Source organism: Carettochelys insculpta, chromosome 17 (assembly GCF_033958435.1).
Source record: "Carettochelys insculpta isolate YL-2023 chromosome 17, ASM3395843v1, whole genome shotgun sequence".
Classification (NCBI taxonomy): domain Eukaryota; kingdom Metazoa; phylum Chordata; order Testudines; family Carettochelyidae; genus Carettochelys; species Carettochelys insculpta.
This window is the reverse complement of record NC_134153.1, coordinates 5,174,845-5,188,689: the sequence shown is the minus strand read 5'-3', so window position 1 is coordinate 5,188,689 and position 13,845 is coordinate 5,174,845. Positions and strand designations below refer to the sequence as shown.

At 44.6% G+C, this 13,845-nt stretch overlaps 1 protein-coding gene and 1 non-coding gene across 3 annotated transcripts in view; both read right to left on the bottom strand.

Moving 5' to 3' along the window:
- Window positions 1–4,142, bottom strand: part of DNAJC5 (DnaJ heat shock protein family (Hsp40) member C5) — a 52,404-nt gene extending 48,262 nt beyond the window's left edge. Inside the window, exon 1 of one of the 2 annotated variants that reach the window (XM_075011642.1) lies at window positions 3,940–4,142. The gene's annotated coding sequence lies outside the window, so the exon portion shown is untranslated. Of the gene's footprint in view, window positions 1–3,506; window positions 3,795–3,939 lie in introns of those variants that run through there. The other variant, XM_075011641.1, reaches the window with a different exon arrangement.
- A 417-nt stretch (window positions 4,143–4,559) lies between these two features.
- TRNAE-CUC (transfer RNA glutamic acid (anticodon CUC)) lies at window positions 4,560–4,631 on the bottom strand. The gene has a single exon. It is a non-coding gene; the product is annotated as a tRNA-Glu (tRNA).
- Window positions 4,632–13,845: the final 9,214 nt, after the last annotated feature.

Sequence of the window (13,845 nt, the reverse complement as noted above, 5' to 3'; positions counted from 1 at the left end):
TTCTCCACTGAATGAAGGACATAAAGTAATGACTTAACCCACGAAGAATATTTAAATTATAAATCAGGAAGAACTTTCTAACTGTAATGAGATTTATACACTGGAATAGGCTTGCAAGTGAGACTGTGGAATCCCTTTCACTGGAGAGTTAAGTTGGACAAACTGCTCTCATGGACAGTCCAGGTTTACTTGGCTCTGCCTCTGTGCATGGGTCTAGATTAGCTTACTTTTTAAAGTCCCTTTCAGCTCTACATTTCTATAGTGCTATGATTTTTGTTAACCGCATCAAGTTTAGAAAGAAAACAAGTATGACCAAAATGTACAAGCATCAATAGTCAGAAATACCATCTATCAAACAGGTTAAACAGCAACTATTCAACTAGGTCAAAAATCCTAAAGCTAGAATCCCCAAAAAAATCAGATTTTTGCTGCCTGCCTAGTTTTCTAAAGTGATAAATTCCCAATAGCTCCCACTGATGACCATACAGATGCTCTAAATACAGCTAAAGGAAGAAAATATAGGCCCCATTCAATAAATCATTTAATTATCTGTCTGATTATCTGGTTGTCTGCCAATCATCTTTGGGTGATAAATCCTCAGTGACTGCTTTAAGTCTGACACAGCCCCACTATCTCATTTACAAACTTAATAAAAATTACCCCAATTAGTGTACTTCATTTTGTAGCTCAAGTACACTAACTTATCAAAATATACATTTCTTGGTATTTTAACTATGAAAAACTGCAGGAGATACCCTGATTAGTCATACTCTTTAGAAAAGGCCTGCTGACACCTGCACACCCAAGGCATGTGTTAATGACTTAGAAACAAAAGACAGAACACTTTACTTTCAGGTTTATATCACAAAATACATATATTAAAATTACAAAGTGTTCATATGCCACGCATTCAAGTCACCTCTGTGTAAGACTATCAAGGCACTTATGACACTACCACCACTGACTTATCAGTATGAACATATCAAAAACATGAAGCATAAAATAAATGGTGTCAGATTAAAGCTGACTCATTTACAATATAATCTTACTTTCTTCATCACCAAACAGGCTTTTGCTCAAATTGTGCACACATTTAATATTAAATAAGATGTAACACACAAGGAGGGGAGAACATTTATTGACTTAGTTGTCATAAAAAGGTGCTAGATCAACAATCCTGGAGCCCAAGACCTATTTATCCACAGAACCCATACACTGTGGACACAGGTAAAAAGTTTCCATGCACTGCCTTCTTTAGATATCACATGGGAAAATTTAAAGTTAATTCTACCTTCTGGGTATTAGATGTAGTTTTTTCCCAGATCCACGTTTTCATTAAGAAAAAGTGACAGAATTAGCACAGAACTGGTTCATATGCACAAAGTTACACTACTATTTATCTCCCGACACAGACTACTCAATTTTAGATCAGACTACTTTTAACAACATATGTACACAACACCCCTCAGCAGTTTGAAGGAGGGATGTTAAAACCATTCTTACAGCTTAACTGAACTTCTCCATTGCTCAACAAATGAAAAGCATATACATCTTACGCAAAAATGAAGATATCTGATAGTCAGTTGACCTGCCACTGTGCAATTCACATGAAATAAAAAAAAAAGCTCTTTTAAGAACTGCATACTTATCATAGCTTAATATACTTAACCAGATGACTAAAATCTTGTGAAAGCCAACTATTAAGTTGGCTCCAGCCTACAAGTTTTTTGTTTTAATGATAGATATGTCCGATACAAAATTTCAAGGTTTCTTTTCCCAAAACAAAGTACCAATTAAAAACATGGACTGAAGAAATACCTGCTGTATATTTAGGCTCACCTTTATACTTGTTCAAGAAGATCTTCTGAATTTTTCATTCACAATGGTATATGCATTTTGTTACACAGCTGCCTAAGACAGCATTAAATACACATAGAAACCCATAGCAATGGCTTTCCGCACACTCTCACTGCAGATTGATGTTTTACTGAATCAAATATGACCAAGATGCAAAAGCTGAAAATCGCCTTCTGTGTTACACAGCACCAGCATCAGGCATGGATGGCTTTCACCTCTGTGAGGGAGAAATGGCTCCATCTGTGTAACATACTCCAATAAGTCAATTGCCTTGTATTACTATGCATACAGTTGCAAGATAGATAAAGGAAAAGTAAAACAAGAAAGTATGTTAGTAAACTAACTACACCATCCACTTTATCCTCACCACTACATCCAGACAGAATACTACTGGAATCACTTCATAGACTATTCTTCATTCACGCAACACAAAAAGTAGCACAAAATAAATTAGTTCTCCAATCTCTCTCCAAACTCCTGTTTCAAAGACTAGCTTTCCCATTTGTTCTTTACACATCATTTAATAAAACTCAAGTGTGTAATATTCAGAGCACCCACTAATTAAAAAGAATCCCATGTAGCAACTTAGAGGACGACATCTAAAATCCCCTGAGCTGTCATTTATCATTATGAGCCTCAGGTAACACAAGCCCTAAATGCGAAGTTGTTATTTACATCAGCTTCAAGGACTTTTTTTTATGGTTATTCTGAAGTCCAGAGACTGTGGCCACAAGCACATCCTACGGCCCCTGGCACCCTATGGGGCACACAAATGTTTAAGAAGGGAAGGGGAAGTGGGGCTTTCTTCATTCCTCTCCTCCCCCACCCCTGCCACAAGCAAGATATTCCCAAGAAAAATACAATGCCCACAATTTAAATTGTTTATTACATATAAGTTCCCCAGTTCTTTGGCACTTACAACAAACTGAAATAGTCTCTTGCTCACTTAGACGTATACTGTCCCCCCAACAGCTAATGTCTCCCTATTCAAACACAGCTAACCGTCTCATAGCTTCTGTCTGATGACCCAAAGCCAAGCAGAAGACAACGTGGGGGCAACTGGGATGAGGGATATTGCACTCTCTAATGGGATCGCTTATTCTATCTCCCTCCTCACCCCCCCTTCACACATACTCTTGCCCCAAACCCTCATGCCTTCACCCCATCCCCCAATCTCTTTGCGCATCACCACCCAGCCCTCTCACCCCCCGACCCCAATACCCTCACCCTGCCCCCACTTCCAGCCCTCTCACCCCCCGACCCCAATACCCTCACCCTGCCCCCACTTCCAGCCCTCTCACCCCCCGACCCCAATACCCTCACCCTGCCCCCACTTCCAGCCCTCTCACCCCAATACCCTCACCCTGCTCCCTCCCCAATGCTTTCGCCCCCCAGGCCCCTCCTAATGCCCCCGCCCCCCAATATCGTTCCCCTCCCCGCCGGCTCCGCCCGCCCTCCCTTCCTCACGCCCCCCCGGCTGTGCTGCAGCGTCAGACCCTCCCCCTCAGCAGCATCAGCTCCATCTTGGCCTCCAGCCGCCGAGCCGGCCCTTGACGCGTACGACGCTCGAGGCCGCCGCAGACCTAAGGACTGGGGGGGGGAAAGGGGGGGCAACGGACCCCCCCCCCACCTACTCCCCCCTCACTCACCGGCGCCCGCAGCGGGCCGCGGGAGGGCAGCGCCAAGCAGGGGCGGCGCCGGCCGGGGGTGGAGGGAGGCGGCTCGTGACTCTCCCGGGCGGCGGCGGCGGCGCCTCAGGGGCCGGGCTCCTGCGGCGTCTTCTCAACAGCCCCAGCCGCCGCCAAGCGACACGAGCGAGCGGGACCCGGCAGCACGAAGCCGGGAGGGGCGGGGGGAGGAAGAGCAAGCAGAGGGCGGCTGCGTGCGCGCTCACTCGCGTCCCTCCCCGCCCACCCCCCGCCGGCTGCGGGGACGCGCACACCGCCCTCGCCGGCGGGCGGGGGCGCGCGCCAGAGGGAGTCCCCCGGCCTCCCAAGGTGTGCACGCGCGCTGTCACTCCCCTCCCCGGGAAAGGGGCGGGCTCTGGGCCCAGAGGCGGCGCGTCACTGGAGAGAAACACACCTGGGCATGGACCAGCTGGGGCGCGCCTCAGGCGCGGCCTAGCGATAACCAAAGGGGGGCGGGGGGGAGTTGTCACGTTGCTCGCGCAGTGGCCGCACTCCTACTCCTACTTCAGCCCATCAGCCGGAGGTTGCAGCTGTCGTACTCTCTGCTCGCGCGGGGTAGGCTTCACTCCGGGCGCAGCTTCCGCAGGACGCATTTGCACTCCTTGCTGCTGGGGGGCGGAATTTGCACCCCCTGGCGTCGGTGTTGCTGGAGGTCGCCGGGCCTCGCCGCTGTCCTAGGCAGCGGGATTCGCCGCTGCCGTTTGCAGCCCCGCCCACAGCCTTGTAATCCTCTTAATCGAGGATGTGTGTCACTAAGGAAAAGGCCGAAGGGAGCCTGGGAAAATCATTTCGTTTCTAGTCCCTTCCCATCTCTGCAAATAGACGCGGGGGTGGGGAGGGGATCATCGTTCTCTAGTTCGGAGCAGCTCCTCGGAAGCTCTGCAACCAGAAGCTAACAGCCAGGATAAAACTGCGTGTTGACATGAAGCAAATTAGAGCCTTGCTGCACCTCCTGCCTATTGTACCCATAAGGTTTTAAAAGTAAGAAGCGAAATGTTTTGAAAAACAATTTTTTTCCCTGACCGGGAATCGAACCCGGGCCGCGGCGGTGAGAGCGCCGAATCCTAACCACTAGACCACCAGGGAGTGGTACGGGAAGTAATTGGCATCTGCTCCCCATCTAATTACGCTTTTATTTTCCTTCCCATGTCTAACCCTACAACAGACAGAGCGCTAAGGTATGGTAATACCTTGTGTTGATAAAGCTTCTGTTGGTGAGCGAGAGAAGCGCTGGAGCGGATCCTGCAGCAAGGCTCTAAGCCCAAAAGCTTCTCTTTTTCAACAACATAAGTTAGGCCAATAAAAGGAATTGCCTTCCTCTTCTAATATCCTAACAATACTACCAGTGCAACGTAGCAAACTGAATGCTCAGCCTACATGTAATGTGCTATGTCAATCTATTGTTTTTAAAATGTGTTATGCCACACTGAATGCTCCAAAGAGCAGCGCCTTTCACCCGTTTTCAGATCCTTAAGCCTCAGGCTTATGCATTACATAGTTGCAGTCATCTGATCTGTGTCTGCGCAGTTCTATGCATGACATTTCTCAGCAATGAAACAGTCACTGATGCCCCTTACCCCCGCCCGCCTAACTCCGCTAAACAGAGGGTGAGGGGCATAGCAGGAGCCTTTCCCCAGAAGCAAGTGAGGCTTAGCTGGAATCAGCAGCAGGGCCCTGAAGGGAGTCCGTGCATGGCAGAAAAAGCTGCTGGAAGCTGGGGCATCACCCGGGGCGAACAGGCTGTGGCGAGAGTGATGGGGCAGCAGGAGTTTGGGGGTGTTCCCTGGTTCCCCATTGTCCCCCCACTTTTTGCCCCATGCAGTCTCTTCTATCCCTGCCTCACATCCCCTCTCCCTCCAGCCCCGTGTCCCAGCTACCAACACCTGCGCTCCCTGCTGCTCCACCTGAGGCCGGGAACGCCCGCAAGACAGCCTCGTGGCAGCCGGCAGAATGGAGGGAAAAGCAGAGAGGACACCTGGCTGGCTGGCTCCGCACACCGCAGCGGCACTTGTCGTCTGGGAGAAGGAACTGCAGTCTACTCCTAAGGGTTAGCTGCAAAGACAGGGAGACAGTGAGTTCCATCCTATATACAAGGCACACGAGCCTTACAGGTAGGCCAGTGCCTAGAATTAAGAATAGCTAACACTTCCCATTAAATCGTTATTTTTCAGGTGCTTATGGCACAGGACCATAGGAATTGCCAAACCAGATCAGACCCCCGGGGCCCAACAGAATCAGCCAACAACTGAGGAGTGTACAAGAACTCTGCAGCAGTAGACTTGCGATAATCATCTCCTCGTCATCACTGCTAGAGATTGGAACAAAAAGCAGTCAAGTAGCACTTTAAAGACTCGCAAAATAGTTTATTAGGTGAGCTTTCGTGGGACAGACCCACTTCTTCAGACCATAGCCATACCAGTTTAACCCCCAAGCCACAACGATTAATATCCCTTCCAGAATTATTGTTAGTGTAATTATAGGTGCTCGAGATATTCTGATTATCCATGTAAATGTCCTGTCACATTTTGAGTCTTCCTAAATTCGTGGTGTCAACTCCAGCAAACTTCCACTGTTTGGAACTAACATTTGGTGCTTTCTCTCTGCCTCAGTGGGGATTTCATTTTTTAAGTTTAAGCAAAAGTGACTAAGAGGGATTTGAGAAAAGAGATCAGTGAGCTATTTCATCATCGTCAGCGATCCCTCCATTTGATGATAAGCTACCGCTGATTTACATGTGGTTCCTGAGATGACTCAGGAGTCCGATCTTGGAACCACAGATCTTCCTGCAGTAGTACAGACATTTCCTGGTGGGTAAAATGAAGACTTGTTTCCCCAAACATATGCTTTATCTACTATTTTATATTGCAGAAGATCTATGTCTGCCAAATCCCTTTCAATGCTAAAAAAGTGTATATCCGACCACTTTAAGCTCATGTCCATGCTCCATAGAAATCCATGATAGCTCATGCCAAAGTGTTAAAGAGTACAGCTGACTGACATGGTTGTTAGTTTTCTATTTTCAAGTCACCCAGGGACATTTAAAGTTACATAGCTGTCTTACTTTTTGGCATTTGGGTATTTAGCACGTAAAAATAAATGCAGCTCATTTTAAGATAAATTTTAAGTGACCTTTAAAAGCATCATTCTCTGTAATCCACCTCTAATCATGGCTGTCAATGTTTGATAAGTACTTTATTTTAAATGACTGGGGTAGGTTTTGTTTTCCTTAGAAAAAGATGTCAGCTATAGCCGGTGGGCCCATAGACTCTTCCAGGCTCTGGGCAAAGTGTTGGGGCGAGGGACAGCTCTGCACACTCAGAAAGGGCAGGGACCTCAGGCAGAAGAGTCAGGGGTGGGGCTAGCCACCCCCAGGCAGCCCTCAGTGCCACTCAGAGCACAACATGCAGGATTCTGGCAGCTCCAACCACTGTTGGTGAACTCCAGACCCCTTTGAATCACCAGGCCCCAAAGCTTCTCTGCCCTGAGTGTTAATATCTCCCCATTAGACTCTGACAAAGGCTCACATCCCCCTATCTGATCTGGCTTGTTTTTAACTCTTTTGATAAGTACTATTGATACTGGTCCATTTCCACTTTGCTGAGTAGACCCTGTCAGCTCTGGCCCTCCCTTTTACTGGGCCCCCACTCTTTAAATACCCCTCTGAAACCACCCCCCCCCACTCATGCATCTGATGAAGCAGGTCTTTGCTCACGAAAGCTTATGCTCCAAAATATCTGTTAGTCTATAAAGGTGCCACAAGACTTCTTGTTGTTCTAAAAATTAGAAAAGGTTATGAAAGCCAATGAAGAGAGTTTTAAAAACTAGACATGTTTAGTCTTACTAAAAGAAGACTCATTAGAGGTAACCTAGTTTCAGTCTTCAAGAAAGACAACTGGGATTAGTTGTTCTCCATGTCTGCTGAAGAGAGTACAAGAAGTAATGGGCTTCATCTGCAACAAGAGAGATTTGGGTTAGATATAGGGGAAAACATTCTAATGATAAGGGTAGTTATACTCTGGATTCAGCTTCCAACAGAGCTTATGGCATCCCCATTATTGGTGATTTTTAAGAACAGGTTGGACAAACAACTGTCAGGACTGGTCTGGATTTACTCGGTCCTGCTTCAGCCACAAGAGTCTTGCGGTCTTTTCAAACTCTGTCTAGCTCTCTGATATCTGGTTCTTGTGACAGCTCTGCATTATGGGCATTAGCACATCTTCTGGCTTCTCGCAGTTCTTTTGGGCTTTTTCCCATTGGACTCCTCTGACCCACATTTGTTAAGAAATATAGCAATGCATTTGCTAATAGGATAATCGGGCTGAATCCTGTTACACTGCAGTAGTGCTATTCATTCAATACATCTCTGGACAGGTGCTTGCTGTTCTGGTATGCACTGAAAAATCACCAAGCAGAGTTGAGCTACACTGTGACCTTATCATGCTCCAAGCAAGTGAAGGGAGAGACCTACACACGCTCATTAGTGTTCCTTGAATTGACCACATGCTGGGACAGATCCATGATCCATCCTGTCTCCAGCTGTGGCCTGCTCCTAAAAGGAAAATACTTCATTATTATTCAAGCAGGCCCTCAATACATTGGGGGAAACAAACCTTGTGCAAACAATTAAAGATGTGATGATTGTTCCAGACTGCTTACACTCTAAAAGTTGTAATTACTTCCTCACTCCCTCTGTTGATTAATTTATGGAATGAAGCGTAGAATCATAGAATACTAGAACTGGAAGGGACCTCAATAAGTCATCAAGTCCAGTCCCCTGCCCTTATGGCAGGACCGGGCACCATCCACACAGTTAACCCTTTCGTAGCCAGCAGCCCTGGGACCAGGTGGTTGCTGGATATTCAAGTATCGTGGATAATAGAGAGGTATACCTAGCAATGTATAACACTAAGGAAAAACGAGATTAGATATTACCAAACAAAAAGGTATGCAGAGTACTTTATTTGCCTACAACGGTAGTATTGTCCACTGTAAACCCGTATTTGCTGTATTTACTTTCACTATGCTGTACTTACAGAAAACATGACTAAAATTTACTTATGGTTAAAATGCCAGTTATTTGAGAGTTCTGGATGTATCATTCCTGTTCGATATTTATCCAACTTATTCTTAAATATCTCCACTTATGGAGATTTCACAACCATTCTAGGCAATTTATTTCAGTATTTACCCAGCCTGACAGTTAGGAAATGTTTCCTAACATCTAACCTAAATGTCCTACGCTGCAATTTAAGCCCATTGCTTCTTGTCCTAAACACACACGCTCAAGAGACCCAGCTAAGAACAAAAGCATAAATATGTATGTTCTCCTCAGTCTAAAAATAATTATGTGTATCAAGTTCTTTTTTCAAAACATACATGCCTGAGCATTATCATAGGGTGGTAAATTCCCCATCTTAACTGCGTGTTGTGTATGTAAAATGCAGTTCCTGTTAGCTGCTTAGAATGCGTTGCCGGTTAATTTTAGCATCTGAGATAAGACAAACAGGAGGAACAAACAGACTGCCTTTGTAACCCCCACTGAGGGTCTCCGTGGGTAGGACAAATTGCAGCAAGGGAGGTTTAGGTTGGACATAAGGAACAAATTGCTTTGTGGAACTTCCAACACTGGAGATTTTTAAGAGCAGCTTATACAAACTCCTGGCAGGGGCAATCTAAATTAGGGGTCAGCAGCTTTCTGAGGCAGAGTGATGGAAATTGAGCTTTTGACCTCTCTGTATGGTCAGAGTGCTGGTGATCCTTTTTAAAGTCACTAATAGTCCTACTTACAACTACTTCATTAATAAAGAGGCAGAGCTTTACCGTTAGATGGCGGTTCGTAGCATCATCTGGTCTTTTGTTAATCCACAGGCAGCCTGGCTTTGAGCAAGCTCCCAGCTGCATGGAGGAGGAAGGGCAGGGCTGAGCTCGCCCCTAGCATGCCAGTGAATACCGTCTCATGTGTCACTCTTGGCACACAGGCAGGGGTTGCTGCCCCTTGCTCTAGATGGTGCTTATTCCTGCTCTGAGTGCAGGGGCCTGGACTTGATGACATCTCGAGGTTCCTTCTAGTTCTAGAGTTTTTAATACAACGGTCATATTCCTCTTTACTCTTCTAGCCAGACTAGTCTGAGTTTTTATTTATTTATTTCCCATCCTTTAATACATATTTTCCACTGAGGTTTCAAAATCATTTTTGTGCCACTCTATGGTCTTTCAAAACGGAACAAAACATGGAAAATAAGGGCCTAGATATATTTTTATCATCTCCAATGACTGCAGAGATTTCACACTTGAAGTTAAATTAAATGAAAAATCAGATTTCTTGGTCTATGTTTTGCTTTATTGGGATTGCTGCAATATTTGATGGTGATTTTTATAAATTACTAATCTCCTTGTATTTCAATTATTAAAATATTTTTTCTGAGTAAGATGGATTATTGAAAACTAGTAAAAAGTAAATTTACAAACCACTCATTTGAAATACCAACATATTCTGCTTTGATTGTTCACTTTCCCATTTGTCATCTCTACAGCCCATGGTGGATGCACATCCTAACTCCTCGTTCTGGGAATCAGCATTTCAACATTATGAATTTTCATTTTCATACTGGCACATTACGCCAACATTTTTTTATGAAGTACAAGTTGAAACTCTCTAGTTCAGCACCCTCAGGACCTGACCGGTGCCAGCTCAGAGAATCTGCCACACTACAGGAAGTCAATATTGTCTAGCAGCATTACCAACACTTCCACTGCTTAGTGGGCTCTTAGAAGACATTTGGGGTAAATTAGAGCTAAATAACGGCACAAAACACAGACAGCCAGGACTGATGGCTGTAAACGAACTTCAGGACACTTGGCCACACCTTGGATAAGTGTTTGTCTATCTAACTAAATTCATACCCAATTACGGATGTAGCTGGACAAGTGTGCTGGATTAGAGAGTAACAGAGAGATAGCTGTGCTCGTCTATATACTATCAAAACAAGAAAGCAGTCCAGTAGCACATTAAAGACTAACAAAATAATTTATTAGGTGATGAGCTTTCGTGGGACAGAAGATCTAAAGAAGTGGGTCTGTCCCACAAAAGCTCATCACCTACTACATTATTTTGTTAGTCTTTAAAGTGCTACTGGACAGCTTTTTTGTTTAGATTAGAGTGATTGTATCTAATTCTCCTGCCTGAGATGAATCTCTGATAAAACTTTCTTATGTCAGTCACAGATCCTCACAGTGGCATAGAGCTAAAATATTTTCCATCCCACTACTGTAATCTTGTCCACTTTTCTAGGTGCACTGAGAGAAGCCCAAAATCAAGGCACCCGACCAGGGATACACAGTAAATAGATAACACTGCATTATAATATACCAGTGGAAGATACTTTAGAAATATTACACATAAGTTTGGGTCCCAGAGTTTTGCCCCATAAATATCTCCCCTACAACAATGAAGTGATGCAATGAAAAAAATATATATAGCAACTGTAGAAGAGGAGCCTTCTTAATGATGGGAAAGGGCCCAATTCACAGGCTCACTGCTGTACAGTCAACAGAACCAGTATGTGAGGAAACATCGGTGTTAACTGAAAGATAGCCAGCCTGGTAACCACAGCCCCAGGACCCCTGAGAAGCCCAGGTGGGAATACATATTCACACCAGCTGAAATGCTCACCATGACATGTAAGCCATTATAAATTTAAACCAACAAGAAACAGCAATCCTGTTTAAAAAAACAAAAACATCACACAACAAATGAATAGGAATGAGAAGATGTAGGTTACCATTTTCTCCTCCCTCCCCAACTTCACCCACCAGGCCTGTGAATGACAGAAGTGCGGCTCCTCTGCAATCACTTATGAATAATGGATGGTGACCTGGTTTTTGAGATGTTTACTGTATGAATGTATTGGTTTAGATTATTAAAGGATCTGCCAGGTGGAAAAAGGCTCAAAACAAGCCACTCCTCAGAAAACACGTTCAGCAACAGTACCGGAACTACTAGTTTACAGTCTAGTACCAGCCATTTTACAGAACCGGTTTGGGTGTCCAGAGCCAACGCCTAGGAAGTCATAAGAACAAAGTAGCTCTGCTAGACAGAGAGAGAGCACGATAGCAGAGAATTGTTCAGTCAGACCCAACTGACTGACAGGTCCTGGCTGGGGCAAAGCCTGTCTTGGTCACGATAAGGTGTGCGGTTGTAGAGAGGGGCATGCCATTATTTGACATTGATGTGTGTAGGTTATGTTCAAAAGACCTCTCTCTCCATACTTTGTTCCTACTGTTAAAACCGTACTGTGGCTTTAAGAAACTATTTTGTCACAGAATACCTTTGGTCCTGGACTGGCACAAGAAACAGCTACAGGTACCACACCCAGTTGGGCCTACCAGAAAAAAAAAGTTAGTACAGAGGGTGTGGTAGCCACAGACCTGCTGTAAGAAAATTGCAGATGTCCATTCTATGGCATTTAGAAAAGAGGCCCACCCATGGACTGAGGCATTCCACGCAGACCAGAAAGAGGGTGAAGGTGCAGGTAGCCCTGTAGTGGTAACAGGGTGAGTGTATGTGGTTTTGAGTAGGATACTTACCTTCTCAGGGCCAGAGCTTTAAAGAGAATTAGGTGCATAACTCACATTGAAATTTATGGGAGTGAAGTGCCTAAATTACCTTTAATGGTGCATTCCTCAATCCCATTTCCTCCTTTGCAGAAGGAGGACTGTATCCTCAGGACATAGGTGTAGACAGATGGTTTATTGGTGTTTGTAAAGCACTTTGAGATCCTTTGATGGCAGTACTGGGCAAACATGAATCTCTTCCACCATCAGTGCTATCACCTACGGCTGCTGTCTCTGGAGATCTCCCCTCTGCTTGCACCCTGCAGCCTGCCCTCACAAAGCCTGATGAAGTGGGTCTGTCCCATGAAAGCTCATCACTGAATAAATCATCGTTAGTCTTTAAAGCGCTACATTTCTGCTGCTGTGGTTTGTCTTAATAACAAGATCAGTGAAGGACAGCAACAATCAGTAGCTAGGATGAGTTGATACTCTGTGTGCAGGGATAGTGCCACAACTTTAAAAGCCCACTTGCATGTCATGGTTTCATTTAAGACCTAGATAGTTAAGAATTAATATCAAGGACTTTTTAGGTGGTCAGATGGACACTAGGTCAACTTGGGTTTCTCTGACTCATTTCAGTGGTGAGAACAGGGAGAGGTTTAAAAAAAAGACATCCTCTGTTCTGAACTACTCCCACAAGCACGGCCAGACCAAGGGTTTTTGGCACCGTAAGTGAGCTGTGACTTTGCCCTCCAACCCCACCCCATCGCCCTTCATCCCGAGGTCCAGAGTTTTTTTATCTGCCCTGCTGTTAATTTTCTGAAAAATGTTAAGCAACTGTTTCAACTAACAGAGGGGTAGCAGTGTTAGTCTGTCCAGCATCTGAAGAAGTGAGTTTACTCACGAAAGCTCATGCTCTAAACTTTTCTGTTAGTCTATAAGGTGCCACAGGACCCTTCGTTGTTTCAACTAAATTATCAAAATAGGGAACAATGACAGTAAAGCAGAATACCATTTACATTAAACCAAAAGATAGATGAAAGAAAATTATTAGAAAGGATGATTAAAGGAGAGAAAAATTATGAATTTGCAATGCACAAGACAATACAGCATGTAGCTCTTTACCTACTGAAACCTTTCTTGGTGGGAAGTGTCAGAGATGTAGCCGAGTTTGTCTGTATCTTCAAAAATAACAAGAAGTCCTGTGGCACCTTATAGACGAACAGATCATTTGGAGCAGAAGCTGGTGTGGGCAAAGACCTGCTTCATCAGATGCAGCTGACGAAGCAGATCTTTGCCCACGAAAGGTTATGGTCCAAAATCTGTTAGTCTATAAGGTGCTACAGGACTTCTTGTTCTTTCCTGGAGAGTTACTGCACGTGCAATGACATCTGAGCAACAAATCTCGTAATTTTTTATTAATCATTTCAACTTTCACTTAAAAACTATTTTAAAAAAATTGGAGCCAGCCAGCCAGAATTTCTATGATCAAACATCATTGCAATTAGAACGGAAAAGAAAGTATATGTAAGTGACATAGTTAACAGTGGCAGTCAGGTGTTTGAAAATCAGTGCTTTGCTATTAGCAGTTATTTCAAGACCCACATAATACAAATTCTTAGTGGACACAGCACCTTTGGGATCACAGCAGAACAGCTGACTGACTTTCACAAAGTGGTTAGCAACACTGACTCAACTACATGACTGAAGTGCCAGACCCTGTCTCTAGGCAGCAAACCTAGGAAGC